This window comes from Hyla sarda, chromosome 5 (assembly GCF_029499605.1).
Source record: "Hyla sarda isolate aHylSar1 chromosome 5, aHylSar1.hap1, whole genome shotgun sequence".
Taxonomy (NCBI): Eukaryota; Metazoa; Chordata; class Amphibia; order Anura; family Hylidae; genus Hyla; species Hyla sarda.
This window is the reverse complement of record NC_079193.1, coordinates 13,623,935-13,631,583: the sequence shown is the minus strand read 5'-3', so window position 1 is coordinate 13,631,583 and position 7,649 is coordinate 13,623,935.

Sequence of the window (7,649 nt, the reverse complement as noted above, 5' to 3'; positions counted from 1 at the left end):
GCCATCGTATGTTAAAGGCAGCATCAACATATGATGCTTTTGTATGTCGGGGCCATCGCATAAACGGCTATCCATTTAATGTGCCCTGTATGCTCCGGTGAGTGTCACTCACCTGTCCCCGACGTTCCAGACCGTCCTCTTCATGCTCCGTTGCATGGCCGTCGCTCTCCTTCGTCGTCCTCATGTCGCCGTGCACGCCGTCCCATCATCCAATAGGAGCGGTGTGCGCAGCGACGTGATGATGGTGATGGAGAGCGATGATCCAGGGCAGCGGTGACGGTCCGGAGCGGCGGGGACACGCGAGTATAACTTTCTATATTTATTATTGCACGGATCCCTCAACATACGATGGATTCAAGTAACGATGGTTCATTTGGAACGAATTACCGTCGTATGTTGAGGGATCACTATACTGATCAGTGCTTAGGTACTTTGCATAGGCAAACTGGTCCTATCAAGTCCTACATTTGATTGTATGTGTCCATATGGTTTCCATGTACTTCCGCAATGAGTGGCCCGGGAGGTGAGATCCATTTGCTTCTGGTTACATATGGTGCTCTATATACAGTGACCCCTCGACCTACGATGGCCCCGACATACGATAATTTCAACATGTGATGGCCTCTCAGAGGCAGCATCAACATACGATGCTTTTGTATGTCGGGGCCATCGCATAAACGGCTATCCGGCAGCGCAGACTGCTTCAGCTGCCACCTGATAGCCGTTTACGGTGCCCCGTGTGGTCCGCTGACGATCACTTACCTGTCCTCGGGGCTCCGGTGCATCCTCTTCGGGATCCCCTGCATCGTCGGCGCTCTCCATCGTCGTCATCACGTCGTTGCGCACGCCATCCCGTCATCCAATAGGAGCGGCGTGCGTAGTGAAGTGATGGCGGCGACGGAGCGTGCAGATGCCGGGGAAGCAGAGGCCTTACTGGAGCGTCGGGGACACCTCGAGAATGCGGCGACAGAGATGGACGGCAACGAGCAGTGAGGGTCCGGAGCGGCGGGGACAGGTGAGTACAACTTCCTCTAACAGTGGTCTACAACCTGCAGACCTCCAGATGTTGCAAAACTACAACTCCCAGCATGCCCAAACAGCCAACGGCTGTCCGGGCATGCTGGGTGTTGTAGTTTTGCAACATCTGGAGGTCCGCAGGTTGTAGACCACTGTCCTATACTTTACATTGCACGGATCCCTCAACATACGATGGTTTCAACAAACGATGGTCCATTTGGAACGGATTACCATTGTATGTTGAGGGACCACTGTATTGTACATTATAGTGCATTTCAATATGAGTTCCTGATTGCCGAGGGGGGGGGGGGGTCCGACTGCTGGGAACCCCCACGATCTCCCATACGGGGACCCGGAACTGCCGTGGCTCTGTGTGGCTGATGCTTGTGTCGTCGACCTCACTAAGAGGTCGACAGACACACCACCTCCATTCAGCTCTATGGAAAAGGCATCTCCCATAGAGATACATGGAGGGGACATATTGGCAACGGCATCATGCTTCGGTCGACACACCTCCTGCATGGGGAGAGTCGGGCCCCATACAGGAGAAAGCAGGGGGTCCCAGGATTCGGACACCCTCGCAATCAGACACTTATCCCCTCTCCTGCAGATAGGTATAAGTTGTCTAAGGCTGCAGTACTCCTTTAAAGGGGTCATCCAGGAATCGAAACACAGACATAATTTCTTTCAAAGACCGCTCCCTGTCTGTCTCCAGGTTGGGTGTGGTTCTGCAGCTCAGTTCCATTGAAGTGAATGGAGCCAAGTTGTAATACCGCACCCAAAGTGGAGACAGACAGGGAGCGGTCTTTGAAAGAAATTAGGCCTGTTTTTTTTATTCCTGGATAACCCCTTTAATGGTACTCTGTAGGAATACATTATGAGTTCCATGTACAACAGTGGTTTCAAACTGTGGCCCTCCAGATGCTGCAAAACTTTAAAGGGGTACTTCGGGGGAAAACATTATTATTATTATTATTATTATTATTATTTAAATCAACTGGTGCCAGAAAGTTAAACAGCTTTGTAAATTACTTCTATTAAAAAACCTTAATCCTTCCAGTACTTATCAGCTGCTGTATGCTCCAGAGGAAGATATGGAGTTCTTTTCTGTCTGACCACAGTGCTCTCTGCTGACACCTCTGTCCACGTCAGGAACTGTCCAGAGTAGGAGCAAATCCCCACAGAAAACATCTCCTGCTCTGGACAGTTCCTGACATGGACAGAGGTGTCAGTAGAGAGCACTGTGGTCAGACAGAAAAGAAATTTAAAAATAAATGAACTTCCTCTGTATTATACAGTAGCTGATAAGTACTGGAAGGATTAAGCTTATTTAATAGAAGTAATTTACAAATCTGTTTAACTTTCTTAAGTCAAATTTAAGAAAAAATTATGTTTTCCACTGGAGTACCCCTTTAAAGGAGATGTCCGGCGCAGACTTTTCCTATTCCATCCTGCCCGGACTGCAAAAAAAGACAAAACAAACTTTCACTTACCTTCATATGTTCTCCCAGAGCTCCGCAACAGCTGATTGGTCGGCTGGGTTGTTTACTTCCTACTTCCTTTAGCTCGGTACGTCACACGGCGCTTCAGCCTATCACTGGCCGAGGCGGGACATCACTGCTGCCGGTGATAGGCTGAAGCGCCGCGTGACGTACCGGGCTAAAGGAAGTAGGAAGTAAACAGCCCGGCCGATCAGCTGTTGTGGAGCTCCGGGAGAACATATGGAGGTAAGTGAAAGTTTGTTTTGTCTTTTTTTGCAACCCGGGCAGGATGGAATAGGAAAAGTCTGCGCCGGACATCTCCTTTAACTCCCAGCATGCCCGGACCGCATGCTGGGAATTGAAGTATTGCAACATCTTTGTGTCATCTTGACATGAATGAGATCTTTTGATGGACGTTTTCAGGACTTTTTGCCAGGAGTAATATCAGAGGTTTTTTACAGGATGATACCTGTAGTGTGAAAGGGGCCTTAATGGTAATAATAGATGAACAACATCAGGTTTTTTAACCCCTTAAGGACGCAGTGTTTTTCAGTTTTTGCATTTTCGTTTTTTCCTCCTTACGTTTTAAAAATCATAACCCTTTCAATTTTCCACCTAAAAATCCATATTATGGCTTATTTTTTGCGTCACCAATTCTACTTTGCAGTGACATTAGTCATTTTACCCAAAAATCCACGGCCAAACGGAAAAAAAAATAAAAGTGCGTCAAAATTGAAGAAAAAACGCCATTTTGTAAATTTTGGGGGCTTCCATTTCTACGCAGTGCATATTTAGGTAAAAATGACACCTTATCATTATTCTGTAGGTCCATATGATTAAAATGATCCCCTACTTATATAGGTTTGATTTTGTCGGACTTCTGGAAAAAATCCTAACTACATGCAGGAAAATTTACACGTTTAAAATTGTCATATTCTGACCTCTATAACTTTTTTATTTTTCCACGTACGGGGCGGTATTTTTTGCGCCGTGATCTGAAGTTTTTATTGGTACCATTTTTGTTCTGATCTGACTTTTTGATCACTTTTTATTCATTTTTTTAATGGTTTAAAAGTGACCAAAAATGAGCTTTTTTGGACTTAGGAATTTTTTTGCGCGTACGCCATTGACCGTGCGGTTTAATTAATGATATATTTTTATAGTTTGGACATTTACGCACGCGGCGATACCACATATGTTTATTTTTATTTTTATTTACACTGTTTTATTTTTTTAATGGGAAAAGGGGGTGATTCAAACTTTTATTAGGGAAGGGGTTAAATGATCTTTATTAACACTTTTTTTTTAAACTTTTGTTTTTGCAGTGTTATAGGTCCCATAGGGACCTATAACACTGCACACACTGATCTCTTACACAGATCATTGTTATCCCATAGGGACCTATAACACTGCACACACTGATCTCTTATACTGATCATTATTATCCCATAGGGACCTATAACACTGCACACACTGATCTCTTATACTGATCATTATTATCCCATAGGGACCTATAACACTGCACACACTGATCTCTTATACTGATCATTGTTATCCCATAGGGGGCTATAACACTGCACACACTGATCTCTTATACTGATCATTGTTATCCCATAGGGACCTATAACACTGCACACACTGATCTCTTATACTGATCATTGTTATCCCATAGGGACCTATAACACTGCACACACTGATCTCTTACACAGATCATTGTTATCCCATAGGGACCTATAACACTGCACACACTGATCTCTTATACTGATCATTGTTATCCCATAGGGACCTATAACACTGCACACACTGATCTCTTATACTGATCATTGTTATCCCATAGGGACCTATAACACTGCACACACTGATCTCTTACACAGATCATTGTTATCCCATAGGGACCTATAACACTGCACACACTGATCTCTTATACTGATCATTGTTATCCCATAGGGACCTATAACACTGCACACACTGATCTCTTATACTGATCATTGTTATCACATAGGGACCTATAACACTGCACACACTGATCTCTTATACTGATCATTGTTATCCCATAGGGACCTATAACACTGCACACACTGATCTCCTATGCTGATCACTGGTGTGTATTAACACGCCTGTGATCAGTGTTATCGGCGCTTGACTGCTCCTGCCTGGATCTCAGGCACGGAGCAGTCATTCGTCGATCGGACACGGAGGAGGCAGGTAAGGGCCCTACCGGTGTCCTGCAAGCTGTTCGGGACGCCGCTATTTCATCGCGGCGGTCCCGAACAGCCCGACTGAGCCGGGATACTTTCACTTTCGCTTCAAACGTGGTGGTCAGCTTTGATCGCCGCGTCTGAAGGGTTAATACAGGGCATCACCACGATCGGTGATGTCCTGTATTAGCTGTGGGTCCCGGCCGTTGATGGCCGCTGGGACCGACCCGATATGACGCAGCATATTGCGGGAGGCGGCAAAGGACGTAAATATACGTCCTTCGTCATTAAGGAGTTAAAAAAACATTCAAAATAACGGATGATGGTCATCAGTTATCATCTGTTATTACCAGTTATTGCATCCGGTGTTTTTCATCCATTATTATAAAATAACGCCAGTAAAAAAAGCAGGATGATACCTGTAGTGTGAAAGGGGCCTTACAGGGGTTATCCAGGAAAAAACTTTTTTTTTATATATCAACTGGCTCCAGAAAGTTAAACAGATTTGTAAATTACTTCTATTAAAAAATCTTAATCCTTTCAGTACTTATGAGCTTCTGAAGTTAAGGTTGTTCTTTTCTGTCTAAGTGCTCTCTGATGACACGTGTCTCAGGAACCACCCAGTTTAGAAGAGGTTTGCTATGGGGATTTGCTTCTAAACTGGGCGGTTCCCGAGACAGGTGTCATCAGAGAGCACTTAGACAGAAAAGAATAACCTTAACTTCAGAAGCTCATAAGTACTGAAAGGATTAAGGTTTTTTAATAGAAGTAATTTACAAATCTGTTTAACTTTTTGGAGCCAGTTGATATCTTAAAAAAAGTTTTTCCCTGAAATACCCCTTTAAAGAGGTAGTTGGTTCCATGTAGTTTTCTGTACATATGACATGTACTTTGTCTTCCATAAAGTGTTCTGTGTGCACCTTATGAGTTCAGTGCATGTCTGTATGATGGTTATAGTGTTCTGTAGGGGTACGGTATGGTTCTGTGTAGCATACCTTAGGAGTTCCATATACTTCCATATTACCGTACACTGTAGGGGCACAACATTAGTTCTATGTACTACAGTATGACTTTCTTTCATATAATGCTCTTTATGGGCACAGTATGATTTCCTTGTACCCCTATATGAGTTCCATATGGTATTCTGTAGAGGTGGGGTATCAGATCTATGTGCTTCCTTATGAATTTCATATAGTGTTCCTTGCGGGTTTAAAGGAGTACTCCAATGGAAAAAAAAAGCATTTTTAAATCAACTGGCTCCAGAAAGTTAAACAGATTTGTACCTTACTTCTATTTAAAAATCTTAATCCTTCCAGTACTTATCAGCTGCGGTATGCTCCACAGGAAGTTGTGTAGTTCTTTCTTGTCTGACCACAGTGCTCTCTGCTGACACCTCTGTCCATGTCAGGAACTGTCCAGAGCAGGAGAGGTTTGCAATGGGGATTTGCTCCTACTCTGGACAGTTCCTGACATGGACAGAGGTGTCAGCAGAGAGCACTTCCTGTGGAACACAGCAGCTGTTGGGTGTGTCTGATTTCCAGGGCTTTCCAGAGAGAGGGGATTGAAGCAGATTTTCCTACAGCCTTTTTCCCAGGAGGGTGGCAGCCTCCTTGGGAGAACCTCCTGCTATGGAGCCCCAGACTTCCACCCCTCGAACTAGGCCGGAGGGGGGTGGGAGTGAGAGAGCTACGGCCGATTCTCAGGACGGGGTGAGAAGATCCAGCAGGCTCCGCAGTAATGTGGAGCCCACTCCCCCGTCCGTCGCTGGAAACCGCAAGGCGTCCGGTAAGAAAATTACAGTTATGTCTTCAGGGACTGTTGTTATGGAACCCCAGCAATGGGGGGTGAAGGGACCCAGGGAGTCGCTTGCCACCTTTGGATCCCGCATGCAGGCAAAGCTGGTGGAATATGAGCAGCTGGGAAAGAAGCTGAAGGTGTTAAGGGAAGATCTGAAGTTTGCTCGCTACCAGACAGATAACTCTGCCAAGGCCATGAGGGCTAAGTTTGCTGCCAGGGTGTGTGAACTGAAGGCAGAGGAGCAGGAGGTGGTGAGAGCCCGAATGCAGATCGTAGAGGGAGCGGGTATATTTAAGGAAAAGTTAAAAAATGACGACCGCTATAAAATCATGAAGACCCCTGTGAAGGAGGAAGAGGATAGTCAGGGGGAGGAAGAATGCCTGTTTGATACAGAGGAGAAGATGGAGGAAGGTGGTGAGGGAGATGGCGGCAGTGAGGGTGATGAGAGTGAGGGGGATGTGTGTGATACCCCATGTACCCCTAAGACCTCTGTCACCCCAAGTGCAGAATATATTAACCCTGCCCAAGTCGCCTTACCAACCACCTCAGAGGAAAGTGACAGCAGTGATGGCGGTGACAGCAGCCCGGTCGGTGGGGGGCTCCTGCGGGCCATAGTGATGCAGGAGTCACCCACCCGTCTGGAAAATTTCAGTTTTGGCCAGGACCTGGGCCCTGAGGAGAATAAAAGGAAGAAAAAGAAGAAGAAAAAGGCTGGGAAGCAAGTGAAGTTTGTTTTCTCTCCTATCCAGCAGTCTGGGCTACCTGAAAAGTTGGTTCAGACTGCTGGGCCCCCCACCCTGCCAGATCCTGCTTCTGCTGTGGAACGGGACCAGCACGGGGGGTACAGTGCTGCATCCAACATGGCCGCGGGTGCTACAGTCATGCGTCCTGCTGGTAGGGAAGAGCAGGACGGGCTAATGGTGGGCAGTAGTTATGCGGCAGTGTGCAAGGGGAGCGGTTCCCCGAGTATTGTGGGCAATGTCACCAGCTCTGCAGGGCACTCCCCTGAGAGGGGGGGGAGTGTCCAGGCACCGGGACCTACTGCTGAGCCTGTGCGGTCGGGCGCAGTGTGTAGCGCGGATGCTGCAGGGATCTCCCCTGATAGGGAGGGGAGTCCCTGCACATCAGTGGCAGAAGGAGGGGTGGAGGTGCGCCC